At 40.0% G+C, this 25068-nt stretch overlaps 1 long non-coding RNA gene across 1 annotated transcript; it reads right to left on the bottom strand.

The window, feature by feature from the left end:
- Window positions 1-15890: 15890 nt before the first annotated feature.
- Window positions 15891-24497, bottom strand: LOC146367107 (uncharacterized). Its single transcript, XR_014797522.1, has 4 exons — window positions 24434-24497; window positions 23693-23783; window positions 23322-23414; window positions 15891-16328 (listed from the first exon to the last, which is right to left on the bottom strand). It is a non-coding gene; the product is annotated as an uncharacterized LOC146367107 (long non-coding RNA).
- Between the last annotated feature and the right edge of the window lie 571 nt (window positions 24498-25068).

Below are 25068 nucleotides of genomic sequence, written 5' to 3'. Positions count from 1 at the left end.
CAGTTAATGCCAGTTTGCATTTGACAGTTAGAAAGTGACATCTTGTAATATTCCTTATATATCTAGAATGTCTTCATACTATATAGTCTGTAAATTCTTTTATCAATCACTGTAACAGCCAGATAAATAAAATAATGAATAAATGATTTGCCTGGATTTTCTGGGGATATGCTAATAGGGTTAGTGGGTACTTATTCCACCTTTCCTAATATATTTTCTCAATCTGATCCCTGGTCCAACATCCCATCACCTGCTGGCTATTCAGATGATAATATTGGGAGATGAGAGGGAAAGAGAGAGAGAGAGAGATTCAAATGATGATATTAGGGGAGAGGGATGGTTAGAGAGATGGCTGCTGTCACCGTTATGCGTCTGTGACACCTCAATGTGCAATAGTCATCTGTGTGTGTGTGTGTGTGTGTGTGTGTGTGTGTGTTTGTGAGTGTGGTAATATGAGAATTGATGCCGAGGGCTGACCTCCTCTGCCCCTCTCATTTCCATTCAGCCATTTTAGTTCTTTTCAGAGGCAGCAGAGCCATTGTGGCTCAACTGGGGAGCAGTTTGTCCTCATTAGAACTGTTCTGAATGAAACCAGAGAACAAAGCATTGCAGGTATAAATTCTGATAAAAAAAAAAAAAAAAAAACAGCTATGGAAGAGAAGAGATTTGTCATTTGTCACTGCATGGTTAATTAGTGTTTATGTTTTTAATAAACATGCCATGCGCACAAATGAAATATTAACTAGCTTTTGATTTATGATGCGAGGATAAGGATGCCAATAAAGAAATCCTATGACTTTGCGCCATGTGGCTCTTACAATGTAAAGTACTAAAAGAGGTGACATCTGTTTATGTGTGTGGGATCAGTAGACACAGAGATATGGGTGCTACAATGAGCATTATCATATGGAGAAAATGTCGTGATATACAAGAGCATGCTGCCATGCCTGCGTTATGGTTATGGATTGGGCCCCTCACATAAGTGCGAGATTGTGCTGTGAGCAGAGGCAGAGATGTATCGGCCATATAAAAAGTGCACCTGTGATGTAGTTAATCATTTATTCAGCTAGCTTCTTCATTCCTTTAACCCCTAGCACCTATGGAGGACCATATTTTTCCAGGCACAATAATTTAAAAGCCATTTCCTCTTTTGTATCTGTGTGTACCAACTTCCCTTTTTTCTCACCCCCTTTCTCAGCCTTCATCAGAATGCTTCTTCTCGTCTTTGTTGCTCACTTTGATTTTACTCCACTTTCTCTCTTTTGCCACTTTTTTGTCTCTTCCATTTTTTCCGAGCTGTTTCACATACAGACAAGTAACAATCAGGCCTTTCACTGGAAGCAGTCCCGTTGAATGGTTTTGTACAAAAACACACCCATACACACTCAGGTGAACTTACACATGCAAGCGGTCAGTGACAAATAGTGACAGATTGATCAAGTGGGAGTCCAGTCGGTGTCACCTGAAACCACATATGAAGTGGATTTGGAGAATGTGTGTGTGGTATATAGAAGGCTGTATTTTGTTCTCTTTTTAGTGTCACTGGATGAAAGTGAAGGTGTACATACAAAAGGATGTTGTGGAAAAAACTGACAGAAAAATGCTTGAATAACTTGATTTAATGTCACAAAAACAGTCAACAAGCTTCATATATAATATTTAGTTTCAGTTAGATAGCAAGATTTTCTTTGTGCATACATCGGTGTGAAAATGTATAAATGCAGGTGATTCATGGATTTAAAACCTTAGATTAAGACAGTCACAACAGATAATGCTGTCATTCATCATTCTTTGCTGTTACTTTACGTCTTTGTAAAGAGTAAAAATAAACTGAACAGGTAAGAGCAAGAGTCAGTGCACTAGTTTAGCAGCTCTAAATTGATGTAAATCACTCCAGTAAGAGACGCCTATTCTCAAAGAGTTCTCAAATAATTTCACCCATAAAAAATCTGATCTCCTTTTGAAGGTCATCTCCTTGGCCAGCAGTACAATGCTTCTCCATGGCTCTTTGCTTCTCCGTGAACAAAGAGCCTGCATGAATGCACGAAGCACAGTTCAGCTGCTCTGATTGTTGAATATACTCATCAGCATATGGGGCATGAATACTGTGGACCCTCTGATTTTTAGCTTGAAAGGTATAGAAAAAAATGTCTGCATCATTTCTATAAACTCACTCGCTCTCAAGCGAGGGAAACATACCCACCTGTTTCTAATCTGTGTATCCAGTCTACACAACTCAAGTTCTCTGCAGATTCCTCTGGCCTGCCTGCTAAAGAAGGACAAACCGGTAAGTTAGAAAAACACGATTCCAAACATGATTCCTGGTGTTATGACAGCATGTTAAGTGGTTCAGGTTATGATTAAAGTGCTTTGGTTTACAGTAACAATATCCTTAGATTAGCTTCTTTGAATGATTATTTCTAAAAGGGCAATTGCTGTGGCTTATCTACAGTCAAATATGCAGTGTAAGTAACTTTTGTTTAAAAAAAAAAAACCTGCAAAAAAGAAAAGGTCCCCTAACACCTCTCTCCAGTATACTAATATTATCTTCCTATCCTTGAGTAATCTACTTGGTTTCACCTTTTTTCCGACATACTAACACTGATTACAAAATTCCCAAAAGGTTAAGCTGCACTGAAAAGAGAAGAAATTGTATGCGGTGATTGTCATGTCCCCTGTTCACCACAATAAAATCCTCCTGCTCTATCCTGGTTTCACCTCCCTCCAGGCTAAACACTCACACTCTGCATTGAAATTTATGAAAATCATCCCTGTAATATTCAGCCAATGCCTGCCTGCTATATATATTTATATATAACAGCCTTATTAAATCAGTTCCAAGTAGGACGATCCCATGATTACATTGAAGTGGGAGAAGAGGAGGGGAGGAAAAAAAGAGGCGAAAAGGGGAGAGGGAAGAAAAATCAATGCCACTCGGTAATTGCATATTACAGCATTATTTTGCGCATTGATATTGATAATACGTATGTTTACATTTGCTGTGATTAAAATCAATGCTCTAAAGTGAGTTATGACAGCATGGCCTGATGGGACGGCTTTATGGCTGAGGGGCACTAATGAGGTGGTTGATGGGAAGGAAGGATTGCCTCCATCCATCTCTCCGCTGAATACTTCCTGCAAGGGACTGAGGGGCCCATCTACTGACTGTCGTCTGCATTAGGTCATACATGACGGACGTTTAATATACAGTTTTATATAGATCTGTCAGTATTGTGACACAAATCCACATATTTTCTGCTCGTTTTCCCTTGTTTTAACAGCATCTCTGCAAATATGAATAAATAGCTATATCCTTAAAAACACAGTTCACCAAAAGATTCATTGAAGTCATACAATGCATTGTGTTGTAATGGTTAACATTTTCAAGCTGTTATCATTTGGATTGGCTGGTCTGCACCAATGATTGGATGGATTTCCTTTGCTTTACAGTTTGACAGTGGGAGAAACAGTTATTTGATCCCCACAGCTCATAGTACTTAGTGACGAAAACTTTTCTCAAAAGTACAGCAGTACGACGTTTTCTTGTAGTTGGACACCAAGTTTGCACACATGAAAGCAAGGATGTTGGCCCACTCCCCTTTACAGAAACTCTTTAAATCCTGTAGGTTTCTTGGCTGCAGCTTGTCTGTTGCAAGTCAAAACTTTAGCTCTCTACACAAAACGCTGGAAGACCCATCCATGACCCACCTACTGGCTGAGGAAAGAAGGTTCACATTCAAGATTTTACTGTGCATGACCCTGTACATTGGCTCCTCAATATGGTAAAGTTGTCCTGTAGACTTAGCAGGAAAATATCTTCATATCATAGTGTTTCCACCTCCCTGCCTGACTGTGGGGATGGTGTTCTTTGAGTAATACTCAGCATTTCTCTTCTTCCAAACAAAGCAGGTTGAGTCGATGGCAAAGAGCTTGATTTAGGTTTTATCTGACACCAGCACTTTCTCCCAAGCCTTCTCTGAATCATTTAGATGTTCAATGGCAAACTTAATATGGGCCTGTACATGCAGCTTCTTGAGCAGGGGGGACCTTGCAGATACTGCAGTTTCAGTCCATTACAGCATAGTGTGTTATCAGTGGTGTTCTTCATGACTGCGGTTCCAACTGGCTTCAAATCATTAACAAGCTCCTCCCATGTGGCTTTTGGCGGAACCACCTCCTTTCTCATGATCATCCTCATCCCATGAGGCAAGATCTTACATGGAGCTCCAGACTGAAGGTCACTGTATTTTCTGAATCACCGCGCTAGCACTTGTCATCTCCTTACCAAGCTTCTTTCTGAGGGTCCTATAGTCCATTCCAGCCTTGCATAGGTTTCTAGTCTTGTCCCTGGCATCCTTTGACAGCTCTTTCGTCTGAGAGGTAATCTCTGTGCTACACACATCAGTACAGAAGGAGTCAGACTGTATGCAATGTGTTGCGATCGGTCTGCATTATAAATTAGATGGCAGGTATTTGCAAATCTTGTCCAGTCTGACTGAGACTGTCTGAATCAGAGTATGTTTCCTCGGAAAAAAGCTTCTTCTCCTGTGCAACTGACTTGAAATCAAAGGTAGTGATGTCTGCAACGGCCTGAAATCAGTCACGGAATGTAAGCAAGCAAGCAATTTATTTATATAGCACTTTCAGATCAGCCCCCAGCTGAACACAAAGTGCTGTACACTTGACATGCCAGAAATGAGACATTGAACAAGTAAAAAAAACAAAAAAACAAATAGAAATAATATAAAATAAAGAAAAAATATTTAAAAAAAATAAGATGATAATTAAAATGACATTTATAATAATAAAATTGGCACAAATAGCAAAAACAATAATAAAATAGTATAAAATGATAATTAGAATTACATTTAAAACAATAAAATCATCACATTAGATTAAAACAATAAAATCAGGGTCAGACTGTGTCATAAGCCAAGGAGTAAAAATGGGTTTTAAGACGTGGTTTAAAAGTGGACAGTGAGAGGGCCTCTCTAATGTGCTGGGGACGATTGTTCCAAAGATTAGGAGCAGCAATAGAGAAGGCCCTGTCCCCTCTGAGCTTTCTCTTGGACCTGGGTACCTCCAGTAGCAGCTTGTCAGCTGACCTGAGAGACCTGAGGGGTGAGTAAGGATGCAGAAGCTCAGAGAGGTAAATTGGTGCAAGACCGTTTAAACATTTAAAAACAAACATGAGAATTTAAAAATGAACTCTAAGATATACAGGCAGCCAATGGAGTGAAGCAAGGATGGGAGTTATGTGCTCTCTTTTACGAGTTCTGGTTAAAAGTCGTGCAGTAGCATTTTGGACCAGCTGCAGACGAGAGAGAAGACACCGACTAACTCCACAATACAGTGCATTACAGAGATGAAATAAAAGCATGGATTACTGTTTCAAAATGCGGCCGAGATAAAATAGGTCTTATCTTTGCCAAGCGCCTTAAATGCTAAAAACTGGACTTTACAGTAGCCCCAATTTGACTGTCTAATTTAAAATCACTTAAAACCCAGGTTTGTAACAACAGATTTAAAATACTCTGCCAGGGGTCCCAAATCAATATCAGAGGGTTCACAAGGTCCACTAGGACCAAACAGAATCACCTCAGTTTTGCTTGAATTACATCTTAGAAAGTTTAGGGACATCCAAGATTTAATGTCGTCTAGACATGCTAGAAGTGGCTTAATAGAGAAGGCCTCTTTCTGCTTCAGAGGCAGATAAATCTGACAGTCGTCAGCATAGCAGTGGAAGGATATTCCATGCCTTCTGAGGATGGTTCCCAGGGGCTGTAAATATAATGAAAAAAGCAGAGGCCCTAAAATTGAGCCCTGGCAGAGGTTGAGTGGCAGAGGAGGACTCATTCTCTAAAAACTTAACACTAAAAGTTCTGTCAGAAAGATCAGACCGAAACCATTTCAAAGCAGTACCACGAATGCCTGCAAGATGGTGCAAGCAAGTCAGTAAAATGTTGTGGTGTCAAAAGCAGCTGTTAGGTCAAGGAGGACAAGAACAACATGATTACCAGAATCACAAGAAAGTTGGATATCATTAAAAACCTCTAAGAGTGCTGTGCAGTGCTATACATGTGAGCTCAATGCTGGAAAATGAGGGCTGTAAAAAACACTGTTTACATTTAAAATCCGTACCGCCGTACCTCCTCATCTCCCTGATGTCCTTGGTGTGTTAAAATAGGAACAACCCGCTGGTAAAAGTTCGGATGAAATACTGGACTCACCAGTGTTGAGCCAAGTCTCCGTGACACACATGAAGTCCAGTTTCCAGGAGGTGAATAACTCATTCAGAATAAAGATTTGTTCACCAGTGATCTGGCGTTTACCAGCCCAATCCTGACAGGAGCCGGGGATGAGGTATAAGCCCCAGCGGCACAGGAAGCCTGACACAGCGGCCTCAGATTGCGGAGGTTCGCCCGGCGCACGTTGAGCCGAGGAGGACAGGGGTCACGGAGGAGCGGCACGTCATCCTGGCAGACCACGGGGATGAGGCAGGAATCCACAGGGTCCGGGAAACGTCGGTACACAAAAACACCAAGAAATAATCTATGTATTGCTTTGACGGTAGAGGGATGGTGTACCAAAGAGAGCTTGAGTTTAACCAGCCGACCACTGCCCCTACCCCGACGCCTTCACCGGGGAGGTAGCATGACAGCACGGCATAGGCAAGTTGGGATATGTGACAGCAGCGGACACTTTTAACTAAAACTATAGTTTTCCCTGACCTCAAACATTTGTGTTTATGCTAACTGTTGATGATAACTGTGACTCAGTATACAAAACCTGATCTTGTAATTTGTACACCAGCCATTCAGCCATGTCCTGATCTCTTAAGTGTTATTATGTAGAACTTTATTCAATCAAAATAACCAAGCCTGAACTTAAATCAGCCCAAAATTAAAACTGTTATGCTGTTATGTTCATGTTACTGGGAAAACCATTATCTTAATATAAAAATGTAATTTCAATTTAAGTGGTTCTTTTTATAATCCTTCACCTTTCATCTAGTGTCACATTCAGGTCAAAATTTTAATCTGTCACAACTTGATTTATGACCAAATATCTGCAACACTAATTGCATTCCCATCAGACTTTGCTTCAAATTGTATCTAGTGCAAAATATTAAATGTAAGGATGCTGCCTTCTAAATGTTAACATTGTGATCATGCACTCTTATTCAAAGCATTAGTGTGCGTAAGTACAACCATACATAATATGGATGTAGACCACACCTGGCCAAAATACGGCCTGATTACCAACTCAGGCATCTCTAAATGTCTTTAAAGGGAAACTAAACAACCCCAGGTTGCTGTCAAGAAAAAAAGAGAGAAGGCAGACAATAGAGAAATAATGGTAAAAATAAAAATGAAACGGGGACTTAGCATTAAAGTGGAAGGTTTATGCCAACAGTCTTTTTCTGAGAAACTTCTTGGTATTTGAAACAAGGACCCGTTTGAAGTGTACCAAAACTCATGTTGTTTAGCATAGCGCAGCTCTATGTGTATAATATTTATATAAAATGTGGCCCCTCCCTCACTTTATCTCTGTCAGGAAGGTCGCCTGACAAAAAAATGTTGTTTAGCCTGGTCAAATTTATAATGTTCTTTTGCCCTATTGTTTATACAGGACGCTTTTTAAATTACCTGAATGAGGAGGGTTTTTTTAATTTCTAGAAACTGTATGTTGCCTCTTATTTCCTTGAGCTAAACTTTCCTTTGTTTGTCTTTCTTCAGATTTTGTAAAACTTGCAGATTAATTCCCCTTCGCCATTTAAAGGCTGACTCTTACAGGAAGAAGAACGATTACAGCAACCAACGAATCCTTCAACGTATATATCAAATGCAACCATGGAAGTATTGCATTAGGTCTGAGCTGACCCTATATCCTATATCTTCCCTTAACAACCTAATGTCATTGTCTGCTGAGAGCTGTCGAGCACCTCTCGTTTGCTAACACTGTTATGTGGCTTTTTAAACTTCATAATGTGCTTTGGCCACTAATGTTGGCCCAGCGTTTTTGGCGTCAGGTGCCCGTGTTAAGTGTGTGCTCCTCTAGTGTGCAAATGTGTTAGAGGATGTTTTTGAAACAAGACGCACTACAGGGAAGTACAAGGGGGATTTAAATGTAATCACACATGCACACACAAAGCATGTCCACATGTATACTCACACACTCAAACGCGTGTGTGTACAGTAACCGCAATTTCTTTGGAAACCACAGAAAGCCATCTGCGATGACAGAGTGCTACCAGATAGGCTGTAGGTACTTTTGTGTTATGGCCATGTTCTACTCAGGTCTGATTCCTTAGGTGAAGCTGATTTTCAGGCTTGTCTTCCTTCCTTAATCTGAACATTTTCTTAAGCAAAGAGAAAATTGTTCTACGTGTGTCTCTTACTTACACACTGAAAAAAAAATACAGTGTACATTTCCGTTCTGGACATTAGTGTAAAGAAAGAAGCTAAGCCCTTTATTCAAGAGGTTTTAGCTAACATGGTGTAGTGCTTTTAGTTGCTTAATGACTCTGGGAAGTCACTCCTTACTTAGAGTAATACACATCCAGAAAGAGGTGTACATTACCACAAATATGATTTGGTTTCCACAAACAAGTCCAAACACTCAACGAGTAGAAGTGTAAGTGTTTGTATGTGTGTCTGTGTGAAAATGATTATGGAACACACAGACGTGAGGTTCAGGGCAGCACTTTTAGTCTGGGTGTCAATCCATTGTTGCATATTAGGGACACAACCTCGTCCATTAAGTCAAATTCATGGAAATTGCTTCCACCGTTATGAGATGAATAGAAAAGGAGAGAGGAAAGGATTGGCTCAGAGGTAGATGTGAAGTAGCATCCATCTACTCATCATCCCCCCAACCGACACCTCTCAGCTGTCCAGTTGTGGCAGCTCTAACTTTAATTAAAAGTTTCTGCAGCAGAGGTGACCCACTGGTGTCGAGGTGAGGGAAAGGCAGAGAGGAAACATGGAGTGATTATAGAAAGGGGGAGAGTAAAAAGCAAGCGAAAATATTACCTCTATTTGTGTGTGTGTGTGTGTGGGTGTGTGTGTGGGTGTGGGTGCGTGCGTGTGCATAAGTATATGTCTATTAAACCAGCTGTTAGAGAGTAATAAAATATTATTAATTTGCACAATTAATACTTTTTGAGGTACCATAAATTCTTTAGTCTGTAGCTAGCTCGAAATTAATTGAAAACTAGGCCTTTATTTCTGAGAGGCTGTCAGGAGAGACCTGCATGATGTACACTGATCAGGCATAACATTAAGACCAATGACAGGTGAAGTGAATAACACTGATTATCTCTCTTAATCATGGTTCCTGTTAGTAGATGAGATTTATCAGGGAGCAAGTGAATATTTTGTCTTCCAAGGTTGATGTTAGAAGTAGGAAAAAATGGACAAGCTTAAGGATTTGAGCAAGTTTGAGAAAGAGTAAAATTGTGATGACTAGGCTACTGGGTCAGAGCATCTCCACAACCGCAGCTCTTGTGGGGTGTTCCCAATCTGCAGAGGTCAGTATCTACCAAAAGTGGTCCAAGGAAGGATCAGTAGTGAACCAGCGACAGAGTCATTAGTGCATATGGGGGGGAGGGGGCAAGGCTGACCTGTGTGGTCTGATGAACTACTACAATGAACTACTGTAGCTCAAACAGTGCATACACAGTATGTTGTGTATGGGCCTGCATAGTCGCACACTAGTCAGGGTGCCCATGCTGACCCCTGTGCACCACCAAACATGCCAGCACTGGCCACGTGACCATCAGAACTGGACAGAGCAATTTAAGAAGGTAGTCGGGTCTGATGAATCAAGTTTCCTTTTACATCATGGGCATGTCCTGGTGCACATGTATCACTTACCTGGGAAACACCTGGCACCAGGATACACTATGGGAAGTTGGCAAGCTGGCAAGGGAATGTGATGGACAATTTTCTGCTTGGAAAGCTTGGGTCCTGCCATTCATGTGGCTGTCACTTTGACTTGTAACACCAAGCATTGCTGTAGACCATGTACACCATTTAATGGAAACGACATTCCCTGATGGCTGTGGCCTCTTTCAGCAGGATAATAAGCGCTGCCACAAAGCAGTTCCAGAATGATTTGAAGAACACAACAAGTACAATTTACAGGACTTCAAAGATCCGTTGCAAACACTTTGGTGCAGATACCACAGCACACCATCAGGGGTCTAGTAGGAGTGGATGCATCAGCGGGTTAGGGCTGTTTCAGTGTGTGTCTTAAGTGTATATATCTAGCATGGTCTCAATCCCAAATCATCATCACATACAGTCACATAGGAATCAGGAGTACACACATCACACACTGACACACCAGGTACCAAGCTCCAAGTGCTTCTGGCAACTAAACTAAAAGTGAGAAAGAAAACAAATGAGTGAAAAGACACCCCGAAATAGACACTGACAGGGGCGCCACCAAGGGGAGCTGGGGGCCAGGGGGGCCAAACCCCAAAATTTGCTGGACCCCCCCCCCCCCCAGTGGCCTCCCCTGACAACACTGTCCTATGTTGGTACTAATTTTAATAAACATGAGCACAAGAGAGAGGAAAACAAGTAACCTATATTTGACAACAGCATAATAAAACTGGAATTCTATTTTTGGTGTGCCAACTCAATACTTTTAGTGGCCCCCATATGGCCACCCCTATGAAAAAATTCTTGAGGTGCCCCTGGACATTGATGCCAATGAATCTGACACCACAGGAATAAAAGGGGAGTTCATATTTTTGATATTTTACCTCAGCTCATTGTATTTGCCATTCAGCTCCCTTTGCTGTATTAATCTGCTCTCGCTGCTGTTCCTCAGTCTGTTCCCCATTAAACACTCTCCAGGTGTTTATGAGATGCAATCACCCCACTCCCCTCGAGAGAGGTTTTATTGTGAAACATCTGCAGGATGCGTTTATTAACAGCAGTTTAACTCTGGAGGGGAAAAAAGAAAAAGCTTGTTTTCAGAAAACGGAGAGAACTTCCTTCTTGTAGTCCCTGTGTCCTGAACTTTTCTATGCTTTTACAAGTAAACTGAAGATGTGTAAATTGGTGTTCTTTTTCCATCCCCAGCCCTCGTAGCCCTCTCAGCGCTATATGTGCAGGATGTGTGTGTGCGGCTCTGCAGCAGGCCAGGAGATCGTTGCGGTGTGCAGGCCACAGGGACAGTGAAATATAGCCACAATTAGCCCTGGACACAGTTCAATGATGATAGAGAGGCTCGGCACCCCTTAGACCATGATTAAAAGGCCTGCCCTGCCCACCGCTGATAGAGACAACTGATCTCACATTATTAGTAGTACAATCAGCACCAACCAGCGGCAGCGGCAGCTTCATTCTAATGTGATCTGTGACTGCTTTTGTTCATTTATCATTCACCACTGAAAAGATTTAGCTCTTAATTGGCATATTTGTTTTCTTCTTTATTGCACTTTTGAAAGTTTTACCCCTGTTTACGCTTCTGTTAGTTTAATCTTTCATTTAAATATTAAGCACTTCATACCATACCGCTCAAAATGGTGTTTCTGCAATGTGATTTATTTTAGTACTCAGATGTTTTAAATAAAAAATGTTAGGCTGCAAATGCAAAACTGAAAAGTACTCGCTATGCAGGGTAGAATAGGATTTTTTTTTTTAATTACAGATACATAAATAGACATTCATTTTAGCCTGCTTTGGTTTCATACGATGGGGTGTACTGAAAGACATTCTATGCTGGAAAACTTGTGATCTTGAAATTTCTCCAGTGGCTTTTTAAACCCTCCCACCTTTACAGTGAGATGTCTTCCTCTTTCCACCTGCTTCTGTCTACTTGTATTTGTGTATTTTACTTTTTTTTTTTTCACCTTTCCTTGCTGCCTTCCTTCTCGTCATGCTCGTAGATCAGTGCTGAGACCTTCTTTATCTTTTACACATCAGTAGTGCAGCACCGTTCAGGCCTCGTGCCCCATTTATTTCCACCGTCCCCCCACCCCCCCTTTTTATTTTTTTACATCTGCACCTCTGATAATGCTGCTGCTCTGTCTCTATTCACTGCTGACATCAAGTCTGTGTGGCGCATAAACTGCTCCTCTGACTGCGCAGAGGTCACAGAGAGGGTCACAGAAACAAATGCTGGGATTCAGCTACTTACTCATAGGCTAGCGCATATTTGCATGTGCGGACATGTGCATGCAAGCAAATATATAAACAGACAGCAGCTATAGAGGAAAAGGTTGTAGAAACACAACAAAGCTCGCACATGGATGGAAACAGTTGCAGTCACCATGGGGGCGAGTACCCCCCGAGTCACACTGCCCCCGTCCAAAACTGTGTGTGAGGAAAGTCACTCTTTAAAAAAAGGAAAACAGGAGAGGTTGATAGATGGAGGGCCGGTAATGAAATGGAGACATCAAGGAGCATGAAGAGGGGAGGAGGGAGGGATGGAGGGAGTGCGGAAACCACCTAGAAAGAGAGGGAGAAAGAAAAAGCTGGAGAGAGGGGAATAAGAAGAATAGCCTTTTGCCTGTGTTCCATCAAGGGAGAAATTACACATTTACTAAGGTTTTTTCTTAAGACGACGGCCCTCATAGATCAAACCGCTTGGATGTACCGGCCAATTTTCAACATGAAATATAGACACCAGAAATCTATTACACCTGTGTTCTCGCTCACCTCTCCCATCTGCAGCTCTCTGTCGCTCTTTCTCGCAAAGGTTGATGCATCTACATCACTGTCGGCTCTCTTCTCCGCATCCATGTCCACGTCTCTCTCACTCCCTCATTCCCACTCTACCTCTGAGGCCATGGATCTCCCACTGTTCCATCCTGACATGTACATTATGTTATCCGCTGGTACATCTGCTTAACAAATGGGGAAGCCGATCATATTCAATAATTATCTGACCTTTTCCCTTTGTTGTATTTCTACTGCTTCTGTTAGTGCAGTATTTTTAGGGCAACTTCAAGGTTGTTGTTGTTTTGTCCACAAAACTGTGGCTACTAAAGCAGCTACTAAATGATCGTCATTTCATTTTTTCTGGTTTCAGATAAAATGCTTTTGTTTTATTCTTGTTTTATTTTTGTTTGTTTTGTGTGTGGTTGTCTGTGTTATCCACATAATTGCAGTTTTTTTTTAATTGTACAAAACACTGTCACATATTGGCAAAACTCAGTTATTACCCTGAATAGATCTTCCCAAACTTTTGCACTTTTAAATATATCCATTACCTTTTTTTAAGACAAATTTCAAAGGTTAGAAAGAAACCTTAAAATTTAAAGAGGACATAAAATCATACATAAATACTGTTTTAAAAAGGTAAACTTGCTGTTGCGATAACAGATGTGGAAGGTTCAGGTAGGAGATGCGCCATCAGTTCAGTTCCAGTGCTTACTCCTGTTACAGGTGTGTGATAGGAGGAAGCATGCAGACTGCAGTTAGGCATGAGTGCATTCTGAGGAATGGAGGTGAATTTGAGACAGGATTGGTGCATTTGAGGATGGGCAGTAGCCATCTTCATTTTAGGGCAGGGGTGTCTCATATTGCATATTGCATTGCATATACAGGGAGTGCAGAATTGTTAGGCAAGTTGTATTTTTGAGGAATAATGTTATTATTGAACAACAACCATGTTCTCAATGAACCCAAAAAACTCATTAATATCAAAGCTGAATGTTTTTGGAAGTAGTTTTTAGTTTGTTTTTAGTTTTAGCTATTTTAGGGGGATATCTGTGTGTGCAGGTGACTATTACTGTGCATAATTATTAGGCAACTTAACAAAAAACAAATATATACCCATTTCAATGATTTATTTTTACCAGTGAAACCAATATAACATCTCCACATTCACAAATATACATTTCTGACATTCAAAAAGAAAAAACAAAAACAAACCAGCGACCAATATAGCCACCTTTCTTTGCAAGGACACTCAAAAGCCTGCCATCCATGGATTCTGTCAGTGTTTTGATCTGTTCACCATCAACATTGCGTGCAGCAGCAACCACAGCCTCCCAGACACTGTTCAGAGAGGTGTACTGTTTTCCCTCCTTGTAAATCTCACATTTGATGATGGACCAAAGGTTCTCAATGGGGTTCAGATCAGGTGAACAAGGTGGCCATGTCATTAGTTTTTCTTCTTTTATACCCTTTCTTGCCAGCCACGCTGTGGAGTACTTGGACGCGTGTGATGGAGCATTGTCCTGCATGAAAATCATGTTTTTCTTGAAGGATGCAGACTTCTTCCTGTACCACTGCTTGAAGAAGGTGTCTTCCAGAAACTGGCAGTAGGACTGGGAGTTGAGCTTGACTCCATCCTCAACCCGAAAAGGCCCCACAAGCTCATCTTTGATGATACCAGCCCAAACCAGTACTCCACCTCCACCTTGCTGGCGTCTGAGTCGGACTGGAGCTCTCTGCCCTTTACCAATCCAGCCACGGGCCCATCCATCTGGCCCATCAAGACTCACTCTCATGTCATCAGTCCATAAAACCTTAGAAAAATCAGTCTTGAGATATTTCTTGGCCCAGTCTTGACGTTTCAGCTTGTGTGTCTTGTTCAGTGGTGGTCGTCTTTCAGCCTTTCTTACCTTGGCCATGTCTCTGAGTATTGCACACCTTGTGCTTTTGGGCACTCCAGTGATGTTGCAGCTCTGAAATATGGCCAAACTGGTGGCAAGTGGCATCTTGGCAGCTGCACGCTTGACTTTTCTCAGTTCGTGGGCAGTTATTTTGCGCCTTGGTTTTTCCACACGCTTCTTGCGACCCTGTTGACCATTTTGAATGAAACGCTTGATTGTTCGATGATCACGCTTCAGAAGCTTTGCAATTTTGAGACTGCTGCATCCCTCTGCAAGATATCTCACTATTTTTGACTTTTCTGAGCCTGTCAAGTCCTTCTTTTGACCCATTTTGCCAAAGGAAAGGACGTTGCCTAATAATTATGCACACCTGATATAGGGTGTTGATGTCATTAGACCACACCCCTTCTCATTACAGAGATGCACATCACCTAATATGCTTAATTGGTAGTAGGCTTTTGAGCCTATACAGCTTGGAGTAAGACAACATGCATGAAGAGGATGATGTGGACAAAATACTCATTTGCCTAATAATTCTGCACTCCCTGTAAGTCATATTGCATTGTGAGCCACACACAGCCCACTTTGAACTTTAGTGAGCCAGATGAGTGAAAGTCCCCTTTCTGTCAGTGTAAAAAAAAAAGTCATGTAATCTCTGAGTTATCTTAATATGAGAAAAAGTGTAATTTCAACAGTACATCTCAGTCTTTTCAAATTGTAAGAAATAAAGACCTACAGAAAATGTTTTGGTAGCTCATGATTAATATACTTTGTTTTTTGTGTCCCCATTGTAAAAAACAAATAACAACAACAAAAAAAAAAACCTGTTTTTTAAATTAGTATACAGTGGGGGAAAAAAATTAATTTTCTGCTTTAATTATTTATTTATTACTTTGTTACTTTGGTGCAGTAACAATTGCAGAGTGTGGCAAATCTTTTCCACTAGCAAAAGTTAAAAAACCTATGAAAATACAGTTAAAAGTCTCCTTCATATTTTTCAAAGCAGTATAGTTGGATGGACTGAAGTGTATTCCAGGTCGAATCTGGAAAAGTTAGTAAATGTGTAAAGTTAGTGTATATATTGTGCGACTATTGTATATTGGAACAAGGTTGTGAGCCTGGAATGGGTTTCCCATTAGGTGTAAGGTAAAGTTAAACTAAACAATATAGTTAACCACTAAGGTTGAAATAAGCTGGAACTTTCCTGTAAGTCAAAGTTTTTCACACATCGCGTTTAAAGCAGAAGAATAACCACGACTTCCCTGATTGAACTGCAGAGCTACAGAAAAGGACGTGATGGACTATTTTTATTTCAGTGAGCCCTTTGAACACCACACCTGACAAAATAAGGAAATTAGAGATATTATAGTTTGTTTTTTTTTTAAATGTGCTGATATCTCACATCTATTGTTCTGAGAGCTTGAACACTCCGATAACAATGAGGTGATATCACAGTGTGACCTGTTAATGAATAATCAGTGGAGTGTAAAAGTCAAACAGCTGTCACCTGGTTGGCAGGATGTGCTTTTCACTGTACATCCTGAAACTCCCACCCACACTTGTACTGTGTGCACACATACGCAAGATAAATATTTTGCAGGACATGAATTGAAAATATGAAAACATATATGGATTAAAATATACAACGTGAAACATAATTCAGGCTACGAGCTTTCTGTGGGAAGTTTGTATGTTCTCCTGGTGCTTGCGCAGGTTCTGTACAGGTACACCGGCTTCCTCCCGCAGTCTAAAAAAAAGACATGCATGCATTAGAATTAATATTCATTATAAATTTACCATAGGTGTGACAATGACAGTGACTGTTATTTGTCTAATGGTTATATGTTTTTCTGTGCTAGCCTTGCAATAGGCTGATGACCTGTCCAGGATGTACCCCATCTCGCACCCTAATAACAGCTGGGATAGGCCACAGGCCCACTGAATTGGATAAGTGGATGAAGATGGATGGATATATGTATGAAATTATATGTATTGAGGCAAATATATTGGCATTTTGAGGATGGATGGATGGATGGATAGATGGATGGAAGGAGCCTGACATATTAAATAACCACAAACTCTATTTCAGTCAGTTCATCATGTGAAACAGGTCACACACTGTACAATCTACACTGAAAAACTAGGATTGGCTATCTCTTGGATTTATGCAAGCATCTTGCGTGTATTTAACACAATTGCCTCGTGCTTTATAGTTAAGTGAAACTATATAGTGTAGTACTACATGATATGCAGAGAGGGTAGATTAAATTGTTCATATCATGTTCGAGTAGGTCAATAATATAGCAATGTTATTGACCTAGTGACACCGCTCGAGATTTCAGTCTCGCACGCTTTGGACCGTAGTTTGAGGAAGGCATCCATCTCAGTCAAGTCAAGCGGCCGCCTCTACTTTTACTGGTATACCGAAAAAAGTAAATTGGGTGGTTGTTACATTAAAAAGTCTACCTTGTAATTTGAACACAGAAATTTCATGTTTCTATCTTGAACGCAATTAAATCATGTAGGATCTGTACGAAACTCATCAACTTAATTTGTTCTTGTTGAGATCCATTCAATTTTTATGGTATCCAGACTATAGACTTTGTTGAACATTATCTAATATGAAGACAACATGTAGTATTTATTGACCAAGTAGTACTGGGGTAAAAGTTATTGAAAAGTGTTGAAATAAAATGACAAAATTGTGAAGGATTAAAATATTCCAAGAGCTCACCTTACTTCATCTAAACATGTTTCAATCGTGTTTTATCAACACAAAATGCACAGGTTTATTGAATATGAGTAAGTTGTGTTTTGGTTTATGTTATCGTTTAATGTTATCTTAATCTTTTAATGTAGTTGATATGTGGTTTTCAGCATAGTTTACTTTTTATTATGAACCCAAGAAATTTAATTTCAGTCACTTTTTCTATTTCAGCATCATTTATTGTTTTCTTGGTGGTGAAAGTTGAATAATTTCGAAATATCATGGATTTAGCTGAGCTTAAGTTGAGTGTTAATTTAATGTAATTAAACCAGTTCTTTAATTTACTTCATTAATTTTTCAGTATATTCAGAAGCTGATTCCACATCAGCACAGCAGGCTGGTGTCATCTATAAATACTACTGTTTGTAGCGTTCTGGAAATTACACAGAACAACAATGGTCCTAAAACAGATCCCTGATGAACCCCACATATCGTAGTTTAAAATTATGACTTAACGTTCTCAATTTGAACAAACTGGTTTCAGTTTTCAACATAATGTTTCCTCCAGAGTGAAACCACTCTGATTCCATACATGTGTATTTTTTAAATAATCAATTACAATTAAAATAATTCATGATCAACAGTGTAAAAGGCTTTTTTGTTTTCCTATAGAAATAACCTAGTGTAATGGAAGGACTATTACACTAGATTATTTCTATACAAAATTTTAAGTTAAACCTTATCAACAAAGACTTTCAGTGCATGGCTTGAAGTTGTTTTCAGTCTATTGCTGTTCATGTAACACTTTATTTTTTGTGATTTCTATTTATATTTCATACAATATCTTGTGGAATCTTTCTAGTGTTTTTTCTAGTGTCAATGATACTTGAGCTTGTGCTCAGATAGAGTAGAAAAGCGCTATATAAGAACCAGTCCCTTTACCATTTACATTGCATTACTTTACTTATTTACTCACTGCATTACTTATGTGGTACTCTGTTTTAAAAGCTCTGTCACATAACTATCAGTTAACAACAAAAGTATTAGGGCAAAATCCATCCATAAAAGAAATCACAATGAACAGATTTATCGTCATAAGGTCATATACAACGTTTTTTTTTTTTATATAAAGTATTTGGATCTCAACACAGAGCCAGCAGAAAAATTGATTAAAAGCAGCTCATTAGCACTTGGAAACATGTCGATTTCTGCCTGCATTACCTGTTTAAAATTAAGCCATTGCTGCTTGGTTGAGTATCACTCCACCTTCTCCTTCTGAGACAGACTGAATATCATGTTTGGTGGGAAGTTGTTTCTTTCCTGAGCACAGTTTCCAATCAAAATCTTTTCTTATAATTCAGCAAATTAATTTCAAGGTGTTTTGTTAAATATAGGAACAGTAATCTGTTACATTAGAGCATTTCAGAGAAATTCATATGTCATTACATTCGTATGTTAAAACTACGACAAAACTAGAATGAACATTTGTTAAACAGGCAACAGCCTGTTAGTGCAGATCAAGAAGGTGATGATATATCAATGTGTCCTTTTTTCCAGCTCTTTCTAAAGGCAGTGAAAACACATCTAATATTGCAGCTTTGTTTTTTGTTTTTTTGCATGTTCTCAATGGCACCGCCTAAAATGTTGCACTGTTCAATATTATGGAGCACCTTTCTCAGCAATGCTGGCATCTCACCACAGGTCTCCTCCATCCCGCCACAAGTTTGACACATTAATACATACATTCAGTTGAATCTCCCACCCCCTACATTACACAAATCTCCAGACTGATAGATGCTGTGATACAGGAGAAAGGCAGGTAAGGAGAGGGAGGATCTTCATGTAAAATTCACTTAGCTGCCATATTTTTTCCTCTGGGACAAGATTAATTGCGCTGTGACTTGTTTCAGGTTGGGATAGAGGGTGTGCACAGAAAAATGGCAGCGCCTGCTGGTCCAACCCCAAGCCCCTTCCTCATTCCCGACTCCCTCTCCTCTCCTCTCCCCTCCTCCGTGTGGCGACCATCTCTTAATACATCCTGAGAAATTGAGGTTAAGAGGGGATATCCGGGGGGTTATCTGGCATCATGGCGCTTGGCGTGGGGAGATTGATGGTCTTAAGAGGCCGGGGTGCTGTGGTCATATTCATATGGTAATTCTCCCCCATTGTCCCTGTGGAAACCGAGGCTTTCTTTAATCTGTGAGGGAGGCCTCCTCTCCCTCTCTCTGTTGAAATGAAGCCCATCGTCACTTTATCATCTCCACAGATGCTGTGATGACGAACAGCGGCCACTGACGTCTGGATGAATACATCAGAGTAATCTGTTTTGTGTATGTGTAAATTAAAAAGGGGAAGAGGTGGGAGAATTGTTGATAGAATAATGCTACATGGTGAATTTAATGATAACTCTATAGTGGATATCATTTTAATCCCCATCCATCCCACAAAAGGGAAAAAGAACACCTAAGATATCCATTTGTGACTAAGAAGCATTCACAGTTTCAACTCTTGAAGTCCAGTTCTGTGATAGCAATCCTCTGTGATAAAGGTGTGATGGTTTTACACTTGTAAATCCGTCTATTCAAACATCCGGCATCATATGAATGCATTACACCTTTTTATTTATTAATCTTGCAGTGGAGGGGTCGACAGTATTTTTCGAAATGCCATATTTATTCACGCCTATGTTCAAAGGGGAAAATCAGTTTCATTATGTTGCTTCGTGTGTTTGTATTCATTAGCTGCTTCTAACTCAGTGACTCACACATGACGACTAAAATTAACACCTAAATAGAAGTCAGTCGAGTTATTTCTTCTGAGACATAGAAGAGCAGATCTGTACAGATGCGCAGTAAACCTGTCTGTGGTTAATCTATATGCACACATGGCGAATCTATATATGTAGACCACGGTTTCTCTTTATAAATGGCTTATCTATATACTTGGTGGATCTATATATCCAGTACATGCCTGATCAATACTAATGAATCTGAGCTCAGTGGATAGACAACAAGATGTCCCCTCTGAGAGAAAGCTGTATGGACCCAGAGCATCAAGCAGCACAAGTACACATAAAATATATATAAAGAAAGGGAGACGGAAAGGCACTAAAAAGGATGTTTCTTTAGTGCAGGGGTGGGCAACTCCAGGCCTCAAGTGCCGGGTCCTGCAGGTTTTAGATATCGCCCTGGGTCAACACACCAGAATCAAATGATTACTTCATTACCAGGTCTCTGGAGAACTTCATGACATGTTGAGGAGGTAATTTAGCAATTTGAATCAGCTGTGTTGGATCAAGGACACATCTAAAACCTGCAGAACATCTGGAGGCCTGGAGTTGCCTACCCCTGCTTTAGTGGATTGTCTTTGGTTTACTTGTTACAAATTCATCTATTTATTGGTATCTTCTTGTCAGATCTAAAGTCACAGTGTAGCGTAAAGACAATACGCTTAGCATGCAGTGTATGGCACCAAGTCAGTCACCTTAAGGTGCTTTACTGCTTTACTGTAATGTAAAGACCATACAGTATTAGAGAGATCAGATGATGCCCAACGAACAAGCACTTTGCAAAGGTGGAAAGGAAAAACTCCACAGTCAGGGAGGAGCAGCCAACGGCGCAACCAGTTGCATGGTGTGGGGAAATATGAGAAAAAGGATGACATAATTTCGTGAAACATATGGATCAAAACTGCAGACTTGGATGACATCCATCTATTAATCCATTCTGTTGTGTTTTTCCTCATCAGGGTCCCCGGGCCTATCCCAACATGGTTTTAAATAAGCTTGGGACTAATCTGAAAAACAAAAACAAAAAAACAACGCTGCTGGCAGAAAATAAGAAACAGGTGAAAGTGATAACATGACAGTGAAGTAAAACGTAATACCAAACACACGAGGCAAGTTAGTAGCAAAAGTAGCAGAAAAGTCCAAAAAGCAGAAAAAAACAGTTCAAGAGCTATTCACCAAAACGGTGGAGCGGTTTAGGGGATTGGCCAGTGGTCCTGAAGCAGGAAGCCAGCAACAGAGACCTTCTGGTGGTTTGGCTGGAGGCCAGTGTCAGCAGAGGTGACGGTACACGTCAGGCTTGGCCAGAAACTGACAGTAACCTCGCAGAACTTCTGGTGGTGTTTTTATGTTGAAACCATGTTTATGCTTACTGACAAAGTATTAAAGATTAGATAACATCAATCTGTCTCTACAGGAACTCCAGGATTCCAAAAGCATTAAGAGAAAAGGAGAGTAAGTATGAGTAAGTCCAATAAGACACAATCTGCAGTTTTGATTAAATTGGGCTGCAGTGACTCTCTCACAACTGCTCTGATTAGTCTCTTCACTGACCATCCATTGACTTCTTGTAGGTCGCTGCTGCTGGTGTGGACACTTTAGTCAACCCCGTCAACACACACCATCACCCCGTCGTCTCTTCTTAATCAATACGGGAATTAATCATCAAAAATATCTACGTGACAAACCAATTATTAATCTGCGCTGTCAAGTCCAATACAGTGATAATGAATTTAGTGGAAATGCTGTGGACTCCATTTGTTCATTAACTGCTGATGGCTGCTGTAATGACTGCTCAGTGTCACCTGGATAATCTACTGCTATTGGAAGCACTGGGCACACACTCAAATACACCCACCCACACACACACACACACACACACAAAAGGATATATGTATAAATATATGGGAATTTTTTTAGAAAAACAAGTAAAATAATTTCCCCTCCCTGTCCTCCTTTTTCTTCTTTCCTTCATTTTATCACCATTTACTCTCTCCTCCTCCTCTCCTCCATCTCTTCTTATTGATGTCTTATCTCCTCGCTCCAATAAGCGTCTAATCAACAGCAGAGTGAATCAGATCAGATCAAAGCAGGATGATGAATCTGGGAATCATTTACTGGGGCTGACCCACTCTTCTAAACCACAGGAACATATTTTAAGGATGATAGCTTGATGAAATGATGATGCGTACATTCCACACCATGAGTCTACTGCTTGCACTTAATAAGAGCTGCAAAACTTGGGATTATGTTTTACTGCAAAATAAAAGGCATGTTATTAATCAAAGTTTACAAATTTATAGGACTGTATTTTCCATCTCTTCAAAAGTCTTCCATCATACACTGCTGACATTATATACCGTTAGGTTTATACTGTAACTGGTAAACCAAAAACTAACGCAGGTATCCCTGACCTGAAGTGATCAAAATGTGAATACTGTAAGTTTGACACAGTTTCATATTTCACTTAATGGTATGCATTCCCAAAGCTTTTTAACAATGAAAATGTACTTTAACAATGAGCACTTATATATATAAATATATAAGTTATTTTTGGTGCTTAAATGTGAAAAGAAATAGAGAACTATATCCTGTTGCTAGGTGGTTGCTAGGCCATTGAAGTTTTGCACATATGTGACCACTAATCACTTAACTTATTCACAGTTTTGGATGTGTGAAAATTTGTGTGACAATGGAGGATCAAGAGATAAGTCCCCAATCACATAGGCCTATAGGGAATGGTCCAGCAACCATGTGCCAACCAGGGGCAGATCTAGAGAAATTTTCCTAGGCTGGCATGAAAGTGGCATGGGAATCAAATGGGGTGGAAAAGTCAAAGCCATTTTTTTTACCCATGCTGGTGTTACCTCCTGTAATGTCCATTTTATATGGTTAAAATACAACCAAATACAGTAAGTATACACATGTTTCATTTAAATATAGTCTGTAACTTTATTTTCTTTAGCCCAGATAATTAAACAATTCAGTTACATAAAACATGTGAATTTTGATGTATGTACTGTATAGCCTGTAAAATAAATAAGTATTTAGGTAGTATAAAATCCAGAACGCTACACAACATGGGGCGGTTCATTTGGTCCAAACTAGGGCCGTGCAGAGATGTTTAAAGGGGCCAGTGCTTAAAGTTAAAAAGCGCGGGGGGGGGGGGGGGGGGGGGGGGGTTTAAAATCACATCAAACTATATCACTGGTGGGGACAATGCAAACCAAATGTAGCCTATGTTTTACCTGATGGGGTACAATGTTGCTGTTGAGGGGTTGCTGCTGCTCCTGTTACTGATAGAGCTGGAGGGCAGGGCTGTGGTGATCTGAGATTGTAGACTGTAAAAAGTCCATAGGAGAGATGGTAGCTGATTAAACGTGTGTTATGAGATAATAATAAAACACAAAAATTGGTGACAGCGCTTGGAACCATAAGGCAACAAAACATTCATCTCATCTATCACTCTCCACGTGGCGTCCATCTGAGAACAAAGTGCACCTAATCCATAATAAAGTAACAATAGAAAAATGTTATAGAACCAAAACATTGTGTTTATTATTGTTTTTATACTTGAATACCTCTGCAATGTATAAACTAGTACATGTGTTATTGTTACCTGTGCTCTTTTTAATCCAGCTGCTGAGGGATCCACTGCCTCACACAGCTCCTTTTGTCACTGTTCCTCCTCATGTCCTTACAAGGCATGTCTGGAATATGTTATATCATGAGTAATAATTTAAAAAATCTATACACATAAAACACGCACACACGTACACACGCACATACAGTGACATTTTATACCTTCTCCAGAATACTGTATATAATATGGCCGCAAGTTTGCATCATGGTGCTGATCCAGAATCCTTCCCTTATTATTTATTCATAGTGCTGTAATAATAAAGTAATTCAAATAAAAGAAAATTAAGTAATAAATATAAAATAATGTATTTATGATGATTCAATTTGTTATTCTGCTTCTTAATGATTTTTTTTTAAATACAGTGTTTTTTTCATAATATCGTAATTATAATAATCCATAATTATGTCGGTATGCAAATCAGATAGTTTTTACCTCCAGAAAGGCAAGGAAAAGCCCTGTAACTTACTTTAAAACAAAATATGTTCCCTAAAACGGTGGACAGAGCTACAGACCCACGGCACCCTTACCCAGTTCCAGCAGCTAGGACCAGCACTACTTGTGAAGTTAATAAAAGTAATGTTTGTCGATCTGTTGCACACACAGCACGCTCAGTTGTTTCAATTCGTCAGTTGTCACAAGACAACTTACCAACGTGTACATAATAAGCTAATACTCCTGTGTGCTATAGACTACAGTGTACTCTGTACACCTACTTACTGGTTTTTGTTTCATCAGTCTGCGTCTCCCAATTGTGTTTATCCTACAGCTCCGCACCGCTCAGACGGCAAAATAAACGCGCATGCTCTTTCCGAGCTCGTTCCCGGCTCGTAACCAGCGCGCTCTGACGGAAAGGGAGATCATTGGTTAATGGTAGTCATGTGACTGATGCACGCCAGATACTTTTATTTAAATTGTGATTAATAGTGAAATATTATTGTTGAGGGACACAGGCACGACTCCACACGCACACACACATAAAAAATTAAATGAATAAAAACAAAAATTTGCCTGAAGAAAAGGGCACTTGGGGCACTCATGAGGAAAGGGGCAGGTGCTCAGCAGGCAATGAGGTGCGCTTACTGTGTCTCTGTCAATTTGAGTTTCATGAAATCCTGATAAACAGGTATTTATGTTTCTACACTTTTATTTGCTGGATTTATTTTGATTTCAGTGTTATTGCAAACCATGTCACATGATGGTTTAAGTTATTTAATTTCAGAACTTGTCCGTGTGGTGACTGACGGGAGTAAAAGCGACTCGTGAGATAATTAACAACTAAAAAATACATCTATATTTGAACAGTCAATGGGGGACTAGTCCATTGTTCTTCAATGTTATGATAATAATAATAA

The sequence above is a fragment of the Perissodus microlepis genome, chromosome 18, assembly GCF_051167445.1.
Source record: "Perissodus microlepis isolate ML-2025 ecotype Zambia chromosome 18, ASM5116744v1, whole genome shotgun sequence".
NCBI classification, from domain to species: Eukaryota; Metazoa; Chordata; class Actinopteri; order Cichliformes; family Cichlidae; genus Perissodus; species Perissodus microlepis.
The sequence above is the reverse complement of the archived record's forward strand: the minus strand, read 5'-3'. Positions and strand labels throughout refer to the sequence as shown.